Genomic DNA, 15,617 nt, shown 5'->3' with positions numbered 1-15,617 from the left:
ACCAGCCGCTTTCCAAGCGCTGGTACCAGTGTGCTCTCGTTGTGGGCACGTCGGGGGGGGGCGAGGGCACACGCGGGGCTTAGGCACGAATCTGCTCCGACACCCCCGCTCCCAGGATGGACGCCGGGCACTGCCCAGGGTTTATTCCCATCTCCCGCTGCCCGGGCGCCGTTAAGAGCCCGCAGGCTGCCGGCCGGGGGGTCTGACTGCCCCGCCCGCGGCCCGGCTGGAGGAGCAGCAGGGACGCCCCCCGGGGGCCGCCCGCTCCGAGCGCCGCGGGGCCAGGCGGGCTCCCCCGGCCCCTCTGTCAAAGGAGCCGGGGCGGGAGAGCCAGGGGCTCCCGCGGGGCACTCACCTGGCGCCGCTGCTCCGGCCGGAGGAATGACGCCGCGAGGGGCGCCCGGCCCAGGCGGGGGTTACTGGGAGCGGAGGCCGAGGCCACCCCCCTTCCTCTGCCGCCGGGCGCAGCTCGCTGCCTCCTGCCCTTGGGGAACCCAGCGCCTGCCCCGCGTTTGTAATTCAAGCCCCTTCCCGAGGGCTCGCTCCTCCGGGGAGCAAGGAGCGGCATTGGCTCCGGCGCCCGGCAGCTCGCTCAGGGACTGGCTCCCATCCAGGGCGGAGCAACTGCGCTGCAAAGCTGGTTTACATGGCAAAGGAACTCACTGCGAATTAAGCAGAACCTAGCCCATTTCTTCATCGTCCCTGTCTGGTGTGGTTCAGCAAACCGGTGGGTAGGGAGCGACAAGGCCCACGGGTCTGCCTGTGCGCCCAGCCCTATGCACACGCCCGTCCCCCCAGCTAAAGATTGCCTATAAATCCCTTAACTAGACACCCATCCACTGCCAAGTGGAAATCTCCATCGCTGCCCGCGCTAACTGAGGGATGACCAACACTAAAGAGGGATGTGGCTGGGCAGGGAGAATGTGTTCAGGTGAAAGGAATAAATGTTTCCAAACTCTCCCTGAGATAGGGGGGTCTGGGCCTGAAATGTATCATTAAAATGTCAAGCCTGTTTCACACACATTTGCATCTGGAATTACAGCCATGGTCTTTATTAGTTCCTTAAGACAGTTAACCTTTTAAAGCAAAACCATAACAATGCTGTCAGGCGGATTGGTTTTTTTGCCCCCTGCCTTGCTGTTTATAAATCACATTTTAAATTATGGACAGAGAGAGAGAGAGATTCCAGCTACAAAGCATTAAGCATGAACTAAAGGGCATCACAAAATGCCTCCCCCCAAACCCAAGAGTCTCATCCCCTGTTGAGAGGGGAAGGATGGACTTATGGGTAAGGCACAGGCTTGGGGCTCTAGGTCCAATTCCCTACTCTACAGCAGACTCCCCATGACTATTAATTTCTCTGAGCCTCAGTGTAATGAGCGCTACTACCTCCTTGCTCTCAGCTCTGTCTGATCAGAGCACACTGTGGAGGTAGGGACTGAGTATTTCCATAGCACGGGTGCACTGCAGCCCCTAGGCACTACTGCAATACAAATGAAAAACAATAACCAATGTTGGTGCCTAAGGCTCGGCAACCAGAGATATTAGCAGAGAGCAGCTTGAAACTCCACTTCCATTTCCTGCCTCAGCTTCTCCAACTCTAGCATGGGAATTTGGTAAGGAAAAATAAGTGCTAAGGAGATTCATTACTCAGTTCTTGTGAAGGGGTATGTAGTGGTAGCAGTAATTTCCCTCCTCTACGGAAACTCCACTGAAGCCTAATGTGGTAATAAATCGTGGTTTTTGATAGCAAGACAGGGCCCTCATATCCATCATAGGAAATTAATAGGCAGCAGATTTAAAACGAACAAAAAGAAGTATTTTTCACACAACACACAGTCAACCAGTGGAACTCCTTGCCAGAGGATGTTGTGAAGGCCAAGACTATAACAGAGTTAAAAAAAGAACTAGATAAGATCATGGAGGATAGATCCATCAATGGCTATTAGCCAGGGTGGACAGAGATGATGTCCCTAGCCTCTGTTTGCCAGAAGCTGGGAATGGGAAGGGGATGGATCACTGGATGATTCCCTGTTCTGTTCATTCCCTCGGAGGCACCTGGCACTGGCCACTGTTGGCAGACAGGATACTGGGTGAGATGGATCTTTGGTCTGACCCAGTAGGGCCGTGCTTCTATTTTAATTTTCTAGTATGATACAATGACCTGATAGGCAGCCTCAGCTCAGCAGATTTTAGTTCCCCTTTATCAATTTGGAAATTCCAGCCAGTGACAAAAACACAAGTGAAAACATGACTAGTTTGGTTGATGTCCTACAATGCCAAAGCAGTAATTTTCATACTTCTCATCTGGAGTGTTTATGATCATTGCCTTGATGTTGACCTTGCATAAATGATGCTGTGGCCAAAAGAGCTAATGAGACCCAAGATGCATAACTGGGAATCTCAAATAGGAGAAGAGAGGTTATTTTACCTCTCTGTCTGGCACTAGTGTGACTGCAGCTGGAATCCTGTTTCCAGTTCTGGTGACCACAGTTCAAGGAGGACATTGATAAATCGGAGGTGGTTTAGAGAAGAGCCATGAGAATGATTAATGGATCAGAAAACATGCCTTTGGGGCGATCATTATAACAGTTCAATCTATTTAGCTTAGCAAAGAGAAAGTTGGGGGCGTGATTTGATCACAGCCTATAAATGCCGATATGGGGAACAACTATTTAATAATGGGCTCTTCAATCTAGCAGGGACAGGTATAACAATCGAAAGACGGGAAGTTGAAGCTAGACAAATTCAGACTGGAAATAAGGTGTAAATATTTAATGGTGAGTAATTGGAACAATTTACCATTTTTTAAATCAAGATGATGTTTTTCTAAAAGCTCTGCTCTAGGAATTATTGTGGGAGGTTCTCTGGCTTGTGTTATACAGGTGGTCAGATTACATGATCACAGTAGTCCCTTCTGGCCTTAGACTATGAATACTTAGACTTGTCTACTTTGGTTGCTTGCATCGTGCACAGGGAAGGGAAGCACAGAGTTCTTGCTACAAAAATCAGGATGCATCCTGGCACAAGGAAAAGAACACTAAGCAGATCCACTGTGTTTCTGAAAACTCCTATTTTGGGGGGGAAGTAGTTGGAAGGAGTAGGACAGAACAGCAGCAATGTTTTCTATTGCAACCCCATACAATGTCTTGATCTTATTCCAGCAGCCTGGCTAATACTAGTGAATGACCACATGTGCTCCACGGTCACTCCAATTTAAACATGGTAGCCTTCTAATGTATGGAGTGCAATTCACAGAGCTTGCTCTGTAGTCACATTGGTGTGCAGGCCTTCACATCCTAACCATGTTTACCTTGAGTTCAGCTTCTCTTGTACCAGAGGCCTGGCATGTTGTAAGCTGATAGACAAGAAATCAAAATGGCTGTGTGCAATACCCACAACGAGGTGACTTAGGACAGCAAGAGATCAACTGAAAAGGAAACAACATTCCTGAGGATCCATTTACAGTAGGACTGGACAGGAGGACATTAAGTGGGAAAAGGGTATTAGGCTCATACTGCTATGTAGGTGTTTACAGGCCAGAGCCCATGCTTATTGAACTCAATGGCAAAATTCCCATTGACTTCAGTGAGGGCTGGATTAGGCCCTTTGTCAGCCATTCATTGTTGTTAATGTGGACTGGCATATATCTGGAGTGCTACCAACATGGCATTTGCTGTGGAGAGGGAAGTAACAATTTCCTTTTAGCCGGAAGAGCAGGAAAACTTCCTGGAGCCATAAAGAACAGGTATAAATTATAATTATTTGACTCAGGGGCAGCATGTACAAAAAGATAGCTACTGTTCCCGGTACAAACACATGCAAAGGGCATAATTTGAAGCTTTTCAGGTGCCTTAAAAATGTAGGGAAGGCACAACATCCATGATTCCCGAAGGTCTTTCAGGGAAACGTTCATAGACATATTCCCACAGTTATTCCTGATCGCTCATATGACTCATCAAACTTCTGCCTGCTAGTGAAGTACCAGTTCAATACAGAACATATTCCTCCTGAGTCTGACCACAGGGCACATGATCTTACAAAGCCAGAAACTTCCTTCCTGCACCCAGGTGTGTCTTGAATCAACTGACTAAATAGTGGCATTTTCTTCACGAGACTGTATTCCAGTTCATAGACTTTAAGATCAGGCCACAGAACCTCTTAAATAACTAACTTTTAAATAACTCAGCTCCAGCCCTGCTATTTATCCCTCTGATGAATTTATAGAGAGCAATTATATCTCCCCTCAGCCTTTGTTTGATTAGGCTAAACAAGCCAAGTTCCATGAGTTCAAAGCTTCTGCTTTACCATCTATTTAACAGTCTCTGGTAGTAACTGGATTATCGTATGTTCTTCAAGTCACCTGCACATGATTCCACCATAGAATCACAGAATATCAGGGTTGGAAGGTACCACAGGAGGTCATCTAGTCCAACGCCCTGCTCAAAGCAGGACCAATCCCCAATTTTTGCCACAGATCCCTAAATGGCTCCCTCAAGGATTGAACTCACAACGCTGGGTTTAGCAGGCCAATGCTCAAACCACTGAGCTCTCCCTCCCCCCCCATCAGCTTTTCAATGTTCTTGGGCTCAACAGGGGTTAGGCAGCTCCACTCTTCAGTAGTGTTCCTGGGTCTAACAGGCCAAGAGAATCGAAGACATTTTCTATACTACTGTATTTCTCAGAAAGTTCTCCTTACTTGAACGGTATCTGTCCCTAAACTCTTAGGAATCATTCATGTACTTCTCAGTCTTGAGGATTCCACCCTCTTCCCCCTGCTAATCACTTTATACCCTACATCTCCAAGATTCTGTGCTAGAGACAACTGGATGGAACTCCCTTTGGAGCCTATCAGCTTGGTTTCCTTTCTATCCAGAAAGGGTCATTTCTGAGCCACATGAGGAAATGTCTACACAGCATTTCGGAGTGAGCCTCCCAGTTCAGGTCAACAGACTTGGGCTCACACTAGTGCTCTAAAAACAGCTGTAAAGACAGTACTTTGAAGTTGCAGCTTGGGCCGGAGCTCAGGCTGGAGGGTGGACTTCAGAGCCTGAGCTGCAATTTCAATGTGCTGTCTATACACCTATTTTTAGAGAGCTGCATGAGCCTTGCTAACGCAAGCGTGTACTCGGGCTGGGAGGCTTGCTGCCCTGGGCTCCAAAATATTGTGTAGACATTGGGTACTCTCTCTGCCCCTCCTAAAATACAGATCAACATCAGAGCAGACAGAGAGAAATGGGGGGTAATATATGCTGTAAAATACCCTAATTAACACATTGGCAATGGATAATGAAGGCATATGGTAACTAAGCAAGCATTTGGGAGTTGCAGTTACCAAATTCAGCCTCTAGCACCAGAGATAAAAGCACATAGCAAATTTGAGAATTCCACTGGGAACAATCATCATAGATTGACTTCTCCTGTTCTACTATGGTCCTCTCTGCTTCCATCCTTGAGCCTCTTCTCTTAAGTGTTCAGTTTGTGTCTATTCTGGATAGACCATGAACTCATTGTACAGTGCTTAGCACAATCCCATTGTGGCCTCAAGCTGCTCACTCAATACAAATATTTAATAATAAAGAAACAGTGTGCCTTGTTAATCACTATGTGCACTGATGCGGTCATAAAAATGGGTAATAATGAACCACATTCTACTCTGCTGCACTGGTATAAATCTGGCATAATTCCACTGATTTACTCCATATTTACACTGTAATAGAGCAGAAACTGCCCCATCACCAGGTACTCCCTGGTTTTGGAACCAACTGAAGGTCCATAAGAGGCTGGGAGAATGTATCCATATGCACACTTATCTCTTCATTTCAAATAGTTCATTACTCTTTACTTAGAGGGAACAGTTAATTTACAGTAAGTCAGTGTCAAGATGGCTGTTTAAAGTCCTTTTGAGGATTGCCTTGGGAGGGGATTTTGTCCTGGCTCTCTGGTGCCACTACTGATTCAGCTGAGCCTCTTCTTACTTTTAAGGCACTCAGCAGCAGAGCATCATTGAATTAGAAACAGACAAGACCTACTCAGTTCTATTCAGTGCATCCCCCCACTGATGAAGGATTGTCCCCTCTGGTGTATTCTCTGGGGATTTTTTAAGAGATGGAAAAGAACTCTCAGATCAGTTAGCCCTGGAGAACGATGCAGGCTGTCCTAACAAGTCATCAACAGATCTGATCTGGGCCTATGACCCTCCCTAACAGGTCTGCGGATCAGACCAGTCCCCAGAAACTCCTCAACTGACTATCTGGATTTATAATCCACAGAGTAGAATTAAACTAGAACAAAACACATGCCAGCATATGATCTTATTAGGTCTTGGTTTTACCTTTTCTTTGAAGGACCTTGGTTCAGAGCACATCACCCCTGGTAATGGTTATCCCTGTCTTGTAGCAGGGACAGTATCCGTTTAATGTTTTGGAAAGCGGTTACTTGAAAACACTGATGCCTAGCAATCAACAATGCCTGACACACTAGTGATGTAAATTTGGAAGGTGCTTGAAAAGAGCGTTTACGAGAAGTACACTCTGTTAAAAGTCTGGCTTCATAGCAGATAACAAGGCTAAGACAATGACAGATTTAATTCCCCAAGTAGTCAGAACCAGGCTCCTTCCATTTCTTGCTTCCGCACGTTTATCCAGAGAGCAGGCACCAATCTGCAATTAATTGGCAGTTTGCAAAAGCATATTGCCTCAAGATAAACAGAGTGGGTGACTGTGTCACATGTAAAATGGCTGAGCGCTGCAGAGGTAGAATGGTGACCCAATTCAAAAAAAAAATTATATATATATATTTTTTTTTCTTGAAAAATAATTGAATTTAAATTAATACATTTTGCATGATCCCTCTGGCCTTTAAACATTTTGTGTGTGTAAGCCATTCCGGGTCTCCACGCCCTCCCCAAAGAAGTAGTTTAGTAAACTAAGAGTTTATTGAAAATTTTACTGCTGATGCCAGTGGAGTGTTTCATTGAGCGGAAGTTTTTCACATGGCAGCAGACAAAATAGAGCATTATAATATGGTGCTAATGGCCTTTGCCATTTACAGAGAGTGTTTTGCAAACAGGAAAAAAACCAAGGTGCTATGCCAGAGGATTTCACTCTAGCTGGGACCCATGTAATACCCAAAAGGAACAAAACAGCAGCGGGGAGGAATGGAGACAGCACTGGGGAGAAGATCAGAGTTTGGGGACTTCAGGCAAGAAATGGATATTAAGGATGGATTTGAAGGAAGAGAAGGGGAATGACCAGCATTTGCAAAATGGGAGGGTATTGCATTGTAGTGGACAGGAAGAGGCCCAGGCTGTTCCAGCTTCCAAGCACAGGGGGCACCATGAAAGCAGGCACAAAGGGGGCATGAAGCTGAGAATGAAAGAAGGACACAAAGGAAGCAATTAAGAGAGACAACTGAATGGGAATGGTCCTAGGGGACTAGAGAGGAAAAAGGGGGACGTGAGAACAGACATGCAGATTGGGGCCTTGGAGAGAAGTAAAAAGAGAGTTTGAACTTGACACTGAATCAGTTATGTAGCTTGAGAAAGGATGAAAGGGGGGACATATGTGACGTGTTAAGAACAGCAGCAACACACTTGGCAGCAGAGTGGTCAGTTTCACGGGAAGTTTATAGTCTGCGGGCCACGTTGCACTGTGTGTGGGGGATTCCAGAGTAATTCTGCACAGCCAGAATCCAGCCTTGTTTCATTTTCTGGATTCCAGGCCCCAACCTAATGCAGATGGTTTTGGCTTCCCAGAACTGCATGGGGAGGACGCCAGTGAGCTTTTAAAATCTTTTTTCAGTTAGACCAAATTTCAGTCCCTAAAACTGGGTAGCCAAATGTGACAATTACCACCTAAATAAATGGTGTGATATTCAGAGGTGCAGAGCACCCATAACTCCATTTGATTTCAATAGACTCAGCACACTTGAAAAGCAGGCCACTTAAATAAGTGGCTAAATTTGGATTAAGGTGCCTAACTCTAAGCATCAAAGCTTGGAAACGATGGCCTTAAGTTTTGAAAACTCAAGAAAACATTTCTACTCACATCAGAGTTTGCAGCCCCCGCTTACTACTATTTGCACAAAGCTTACATTTGAGAACTAAATCTAAGCTGTCAGCGCTCCTGGTTTCCAGAATAAGGTCCCTGTTCAGCAAGGCACTTGGGCACATGCTCAGTGCTTTCCTGAACTGGAGCCTGCTAGTTTTCTCCTATCACGGGCAGAGTCTTTGTCTCCAAAGAGAGAGAGGTTCTGATCCCCAGGTGAGCTGCTCAGCAGTGTTGAAGCTTGCTTCTGCTTCTCACAATCGTACCCTAAGGAATATACAGCAGTAGCCTACAGTATTTCATTTTTCAAACCATAATAAGGCCAAAAACACTGGAAGGCTGGCTTCAAATTTTGCTGTACTCAGTATTTTGGAGCACTCTGACATGTGTCCACAGAAGTGTGGGTGAAGAGACAGCAAAGAGGACACAGCAAGGAGTAGTCTGGAGCACAGTCATTTGGCAAGTATGCACAAGAACTGATTTAGGACAGCTCCAGCATCTTCTCACCCTATCTGAAACCAACTACCAATACAAACACCAGCAACAGAAGCTGGCCCTCACCTTCAACAGTTATAGTTTCCCTCAAGTCAAGAAACATTAAAGGGTTAAAGACAGCAAAATGTCCCCAGGTCCCCCAATGCCAGGTGTCCTACTGGGGAGTCTGGTAATAATGATCTACAGAAACTGGACAAACTTGCTCTCTAAGGCTATGGAGTCTACATTACCGCGGTAAGTCGACCTACACTACGCAACTCCAGCTACGTGAATAATGTAGCTGGAATCGACATGCTTTAGTTCGAGTTACCACGGGGTCAACTTATCTTACTCTTCTCATCGGGGGTAGAGTACAGGGGTCGACTGGGGAGTGATTGGCTGTTGATTTGGCGGGTCTTTACTAGACCTGCTAAATCGACCGCCAGTGGATCGATCTCAGGGCTTTGATCCTGGCTGTAGTGTAGACATAGCCTAAGTCAAGGGGAGAATGGCTTTGTTTCAGTCATGGGCCATCTGCGTAGGACTGCTGTGCTTAGAGCTGGTCAAAAGTTTTGAAGGACATATCCTCATTATAAAATGATCTTTTGGGGGTGGGGTGGCGGGAGCGGGGGGAAATCAACATTTTCATTCTCAAAAATCATTTTTTCAATTTTTTAAAATAAAACCCCAAAAACAAAATAAAAAAAAATTCTGTCTTGTTTCTTTTCAGGATCACGTTCGTTTTTCATTTTGCCCTTTTTCTCCCCCTTCTATTCTTCCCTGATTTTTCAGTGGCAAAATGGAAAAAAGAAAATGGGAGGGAAAGAGGCAACAAATGACAAGCAAACATTTTAGATTACAATTTTCACAAAAAGATTCACATGAAAGAAGACGCATTGCTTTTCAAAAACTGATAAGAAATTTTCATTTTTTAAATTTTTGCAAGAAAAAAAAAGTTCCCATTTTCCAAGCAGCTCTAGCTCTCTTGGTTGTGCGACTCTAGCAGGGGGACATGTTTCTATGTTCTACTTCCAGCTGGTTTGGGATTGGTTTCTGGTGAGGATATTTCAGGATTTACAGGGGATGGAAGAGCGAGTCTCTGCTGAGTGTGGCCTAGCAGTGATGCCGCAGGTCAGGGTTGAGGTGCACCAGCAGAGCAAAATGCTTGCCTGTATTGTTCCCAGCTTTAACTGGTGTGATCATGACGCTGAGCAGCTGGCACCAAAGCTGCATGGAAAATCTCCAGTTCAGAGTTTTAAAAAGTGAAAATAAAAAGCAAGCAGCTGGGAAACAATGCAAAAGGCAAGTGGGGCACTTCTCCCATTCCCACCCTACCTACAATCCCTATGTCACAGGACACAGATCTGTCATCCAGTGTACGTAGGGGAGCCCTTGCAGCAGTACATTTTTCTAGGCACAGAAATGTATCTCATTGCTCTTTAAAGAGCAAGCATTGCAATACGAAGGGCCTCCTGCCTACAAGAAAATGAGTATTGGACTCCAAGCTCTTGGGAACAGAGACAGTCTTTGTGTTCCGTGTATGGATAGTGCCGAGCACAATGTGGCCTGACTGGGTCCCCTCATTGCTCCTGCAATTCATATACAGACGAATAATAATTTATAGAAATAAGTGATAATACAGAGAGGTTCATAATTATAATAATGCTCAGTGCTGTAAAACCACCACCTGATTAGCCTGATCAATACTGTTGCAAGTTAAGTATTACTATCCCCATTTGACAGTTGGGGAAACTGAGGCAGGGAGGCTAAATGACCTGCTCAGTGTCACAGAAAATGGATTAGGGAACCAGAATCCCTGGATCCCAGCCCTGTGCTCAGACCTCACCTCCCTCTGAAGGAGAATTAACAGGAAGACAGAGGACAGTGGAGTCCTTGTCAGTCACCCTGAAGAATGCAATGGAAACACAGATTTGCTTTTTAAAGGGAAACCTATTTTGTGGCCTGATCACAAAACTGTCAGAGGGAAGCTGTTAAGCCATGTTGGACTCGAAACTAAAAATGAGCCATCAACCAGGGCTGTAGATATGCCAGTCTAGGCTGATCTTAATTCACTAGAATGGACTCTAAATTCAGAAAGGCCACAGGCTATGAAAGGTGCCAATGGAGAGTGGAATGTGGATGACCTCTGACTTCTAAAGACAGTAAGCCACCTTTCCAAGTTAAGGTCACCAGAAAGGCAAGGTGGTGGTAGTGGGGAAGGAGGTCTGGAGGCCTTCTCCACCACATGAGGCTCATGAATGAGCCAGAGGCTTCATCACTCTGCTCACCAGACCGCACAGGAATGACACACAAGAACCATTCACCTGAACAATGATTCAACCTCCTACACTGTTTGCAAATGCAGATCCAATGTGGGCCTGATCCTGCCACGTGCCAAGCACCCTAGACTCCCTCTATCCAGGGTAGTCGAAGATGCCCATCATCTTGCAGCATGGGGCCACAATGAGCAGCAGGTCTAATCCTGCTCCAGAATAAAAATGCCTATTAGACAATGACTTGAGAATTAGGACAGAGATTTGAGGTGAGAACTGTTGTCTGCAAGTCTAAAGGCTAATAAGTGATGGACAGTATTCACTTAGAGCACCTCAGAGAGGGAATCAAATGGCCAATCTGAGAGAACCATAAACATGCAGGTGTTGAAACAGGATGAGCAACATAGAACCTAACTTGCAAGGGAAGTTAACATGGAAAAAATATTTCTCCATCAGTCTGAAGATTCTATACAAATCCTGGAACAACAGGGGCTTCTTGATCTAATACCAAGCAATGAGTTCATGTTTCCAGCGGGTCAGCGTAGAACCAATCAACAGACTTACTAAGGAAAGCCAGAGAAATTAACAGGATGGTAATACAATGAAGCCTCAATAAAGACATTCCCTGGAGACTGAGATGAGGACAAAACTGATGTTCTGAATCCTCTACATACAGGAAAGATCCACAAATCTGATTTATCTGCCAAATAGTTATCAGATTCATGCTTTGAATGCTCTGGTGTACAGTTTGTGCACTACAGATCTGCTATTTTAAGATGATTTGACAAGAGAGATTGGCTATGCATCCCACTTTGGACCTCTAGCGGCATCCTTAGCAGTATTTCCATCTTATGCAGCCACTGCAAGAATAGCAGTACGAGATATGTGTTGTTATCTAAGGTAAACTCAATTCTCAGTGCTGACCATTGGGGCTTGCAGGAGAATTCCAAGCTGGCATTGTTACATAGGGCTGAAGTTATGAAAACTTCTATTGGGAAATGAGTGTCTCTTTCAAGATTTACTGGTCTGATTATGTGGTGGGCTCCCACACTAAGATTAGACAAGACTTTCCCTTCTGGGACTAAGCAAGAAAGCAGAAAAAATTAAGAGGCCATCAATCAATTATTTTACCCTATAATTTATCTTGTATCGCATCATGCAACTCAATGGCCATCATAGTGTATGGATTGGCACCTGGACGTTTAAGGACAGTTTATATGATTGCTTTATATGAAGAATGTGTGGGGGAATAATAGCTATAAATGGAGAGGACTTTCTGCAGCTAACTCAACAACATAAAGTAATTTAATAAAACACCACTCAGCAAAATATTGTGATGGGTGCCCATAGATTCAACTGCTATATAACAAGTGATGGTGATATATCTGCCTCCCTCTAATCACCAACCTTCATTTTAAAAACCAGTCATCCATTTGTCTGTCCACCTGTTTGTCCATCCATCTAGCCAGATCTTTATACCACGCATCACCAGGGTATCTCAGAGTTTCCATTATTTTACAAAATCCCTGAAGAAGAGTAACAGCAGATATGGAAGAGTTCAGTTCATATTCATTCACCCCTCGTATTTATGTGGCTTTAATATTAGTGGGCTCTAAAAGGAATATAGCAATGCCAGTAAAAAGAAAAGGAGTACTTGTGGCACCTTAGAGACTAACCAATTTATTTGAGCGTGAGCTTTCGTGAGCTACAGCTCACTTCATCGGATGCATCCGATGAAGTGAGCTGTAGCTCACGAAAGCTCACGCTCAAATAAATTGGTTAGTCTCTAAGGTGCCACAAGTACTCCTTTGCACAAGATCAAATGCCAGTAAACAAGCTCTTGAAGAGAAGTGATGGGGGAAAAGAATTACAGAATGGATGAATGAGGACAGCAGAGGGGTGTGTGTGTGTGTGTATACACACACACACACACACACACAGAGAACACAGAAATTCAGCAGCACAACCAACATGGATCTAAAGAGGGGCATCTGGGTAGTAACTGGTTATTGAAGTTTGGTAGAAACAGTTCCTGCCACTGTAGATCGCTGCAGGCACTTTTTAAAATATTCCTTTACTTACTGGTAGTAGCTCAGAGCCTGGATTATTCAAAGCATACCCCACTGACAGCATGACTGAAGTAGCAGAGCACACACGAGCAGAGGCAATGGCTGTAGTTTCCCACTCTGCACAGTATATTCTGCTTACTAAGTGCGTCAAGTAGATAATTGTAGTCAATCCTTATGAACCCAGAAAGCACTGCCATGGAGCTACAATACGCCTCGTTAAATAAAGAGCTTTCAGACAAGCTCCCCGTCATCTCTCTCTCTCTTTAGAAAAGAGGGTCTGGTAGACAGGAAGCAGCTTACCCCTGGTGGAAGAGAACACCGTTTACAAGATTGATTGGGTTGATTCTCTGGTGGTCTTGCCCAGTGGCTCAGATTAAATGGCAATTGGGGCCTGACAGAAACTAATGATCAGACACATTATTGGGAAGGATTTCCCCGTTGTAGGTCAGACTGTAGGTGCAACACAATTGATAAGGTCATTGTGGGGAGGTTTTACTCACAGAGGCTCAATAGTCTGAGCCAATATAGCACTAACTTGGCTGTGTTCCTGGGCAATCCCTGAAGCACAGCAAGATTGCTTTCCATGCAGTCCCTCCCGAGGCGGAGCAAATGCTCTTACCTTGGGTGGGGTGGGTGCTGGAAGGCACAACTGTCCCGCATGTTAAGACTCATTCCGTAAAGGCAGAGCTTCATGACTTCAAGGAAAGGACCAGAATTTTAACCACTTCCACAAGTAAAGTCTGATTTTTATGCTGAAAGATGGCAAAGTTTTCCCAACTTGGGAATGGGAAATTCTCATATATTGGGCCCAGGAGACATTGTAGGAGAAATTACACAATTTGTGGAAACAGTTTATCAGGTGGGAGTGGAGAGAGAATGGTTTTGGTAGAAGACTGAAAAAATGTAATGCAAAAAAAGTGGTAGAGATGTGGGAGTTTTGCTTGGGAAAGATGGAGTAAAAACTAAGTACACTGGCCAGCTTTTTCATAGAACTCTGTAGGGACACCCGGGCCAAAGGCTAGGAAATGTTTAAACAGCTACAGCAGGAAACAAACAAGCAAATTCCTAGAAAGACCACCAGGGTGAAATTCACGCCTGTGCAGAGGGCCTACACAAGCCCCATGCACTGCTTATACCCTACTTAAACCCACAACTGACCCTTTAATCTCATCCTCTCACCTCACTGGGCTTAAGCAGGACTTACCGAATGCATGGCCTCGTTCTGGCCCTCCGCACAGCGCAAATTTCACTTCCTCTGAACAAACCCAAGTACAGAACATATAACAAGGCAGGTATACCTGCTCCCAGCAATGCCTTTGAATGTAAAGCCGTTTGAGGGAACATGCCGCTTGCCAGACTTTATATTTCTAATGGGAGCGGACACTGCCAGCGCTGAAACTCAGAGGGGAAGATCTCATCCAACAAGAAGACTAATTTTAAAAAAGTGTAACTGGCACCAGTAAACAAAGTAAAAAACAAAACAAAACAAAAAAAACAAACCCAAACACAACCCTTCATCCCAAAAATAGAACAAAAAAGCCTCCTACTTTTAAACAAGTCAGAATTAATTAAAAGAAGCAAAGCAAGTTTCTGAAAGTCAAATGGTTTATATATGTATACATACACACACTGAGGAATCCAAGGTTTCACACTCCATTTGAAATATTAAAAGTCTGCAAATGTTTCTAAGTGCATGAGAAGTTAGATACAGGAGACCAGCATTTCATGGGAGAAAACAAGGAGGAGCATATATAGGTTGGTAATAGCCCAAGGGCTTTGCTGGTACCATGTATAGTAACGTGAATCCCTCCCTCTCCACAGATGACACTTTTATCCCAACTCCCTTCACTCCCTGATGTTCATGGCCTTTGTTTATATCCATTATGACTTGCCTTCTGCATAATGCACCTCTACATGGAGAGAGGTCCCTCCTTTGCGCTGCAGAGACAACTGCCATTTTGTGTTCTGATGCAGACTGCTCGAGGAGATGTACACAACAGGCGAAATTCTGGCCCACTGACGCCAATAATAACGTCCGCCCCCAGGTGTCACCCATCTTCCCACAAGGAGACTTCGCTATCGTCTCTTGGAGTACGTCTACACCGCAAAAATCTTTCGGCAGTGTGTAGAGTACATGCACTGCACACCTCCCTATTATGGGTATAAATACCAGTGTAGACAGTGAGGCACTCCTTAGGTGAGCAAAGTATAGACATGCCAGAACCTTAGGTTATGTACACCCTACACGGCTCTCTACATGCCCAAGCAGTGCCTCCTCCATCCACACGGCTAGTTTTAGCAGTGTCATGTCCAGCTGCCTCCCCCCTACAGAGCATTTCACTGACACATATAGCTATTCATCTGGGTGTGGACGCAGCCTGCCTGTCACTGCCACATGCAGCTGTCATGTCATGTACGGACTGGTGGCAGAACTTGTGATGAACACAACTGGTGTGTATAAGCAAGATCCTTTAATGCTTTAAAAACCAACAAGGAGTCCGGTGTCACCTTAATGACTAACAGATTTATTTGGGTATAAGCTTTCATGGGTAAAAAAAACCCACTTCTTCGGATGCATCTTTAGTCTTTAAGGTGCCACCCGACTCCTCATTGTTTTTGTGGATACAGACGAACACGGCTACCCCTTTAATGCTTTAAGGTATTTTAACACAGTGCCACATAGAGGCTGAACAGTATAATACAACTTAGCATTCCATTACATCTCCCCTGCTTTAAGTTCTACATTCCGACCA

General features: G+C 45.0%; 1 protein-coding gene across 12 annotated transcripts in view; it reads right to left on the bottom strand.

Moving 5' to 3' along the window:
* Nucleotides 1-15,617, bottom strand: part of DAB2IP (DAB2 interacting protein) — a 275,146-nt gene that overhangs the window by 134,056 nt on the left and 125,473 nt on the right. The window contains exon 1 of one of the 12 annotated variants that reach the window (XM_073314886.2): nt 356-491. The exons of the other annotated variants lie outside the window; for them this stretch is intronic. The gene's annotated coding sequence lies outside the window, so the exon portion shown is untranslated. Of the gene's footprint in view, nt 1-355; nt 492-15,617 lie in introns of those variants that run through there. 12 annotated transcript variants of the gene reach the window in all.

This window comes from Lepidochelys kempii, chromosome 16 (genome assembly GCF_965140285.1).
Source record: "Lepidochelys kempii isolate rLepKem1 chromosome 16, rLepKem1.hap1, whole genome shotgun sequence".
NCBI classification, from domain to species: domain Eukaryota; kingdom Metazoa; phylum Chordata; order Testudines; family Cheloniidae; genus Lepidochelys; species Lepidochelys kempii.
The sequence above is the reverse complement of the archived record's forward strand: the minus strand, read 5'-3'. Positions and strand labels throughout refer to the sequence as shown.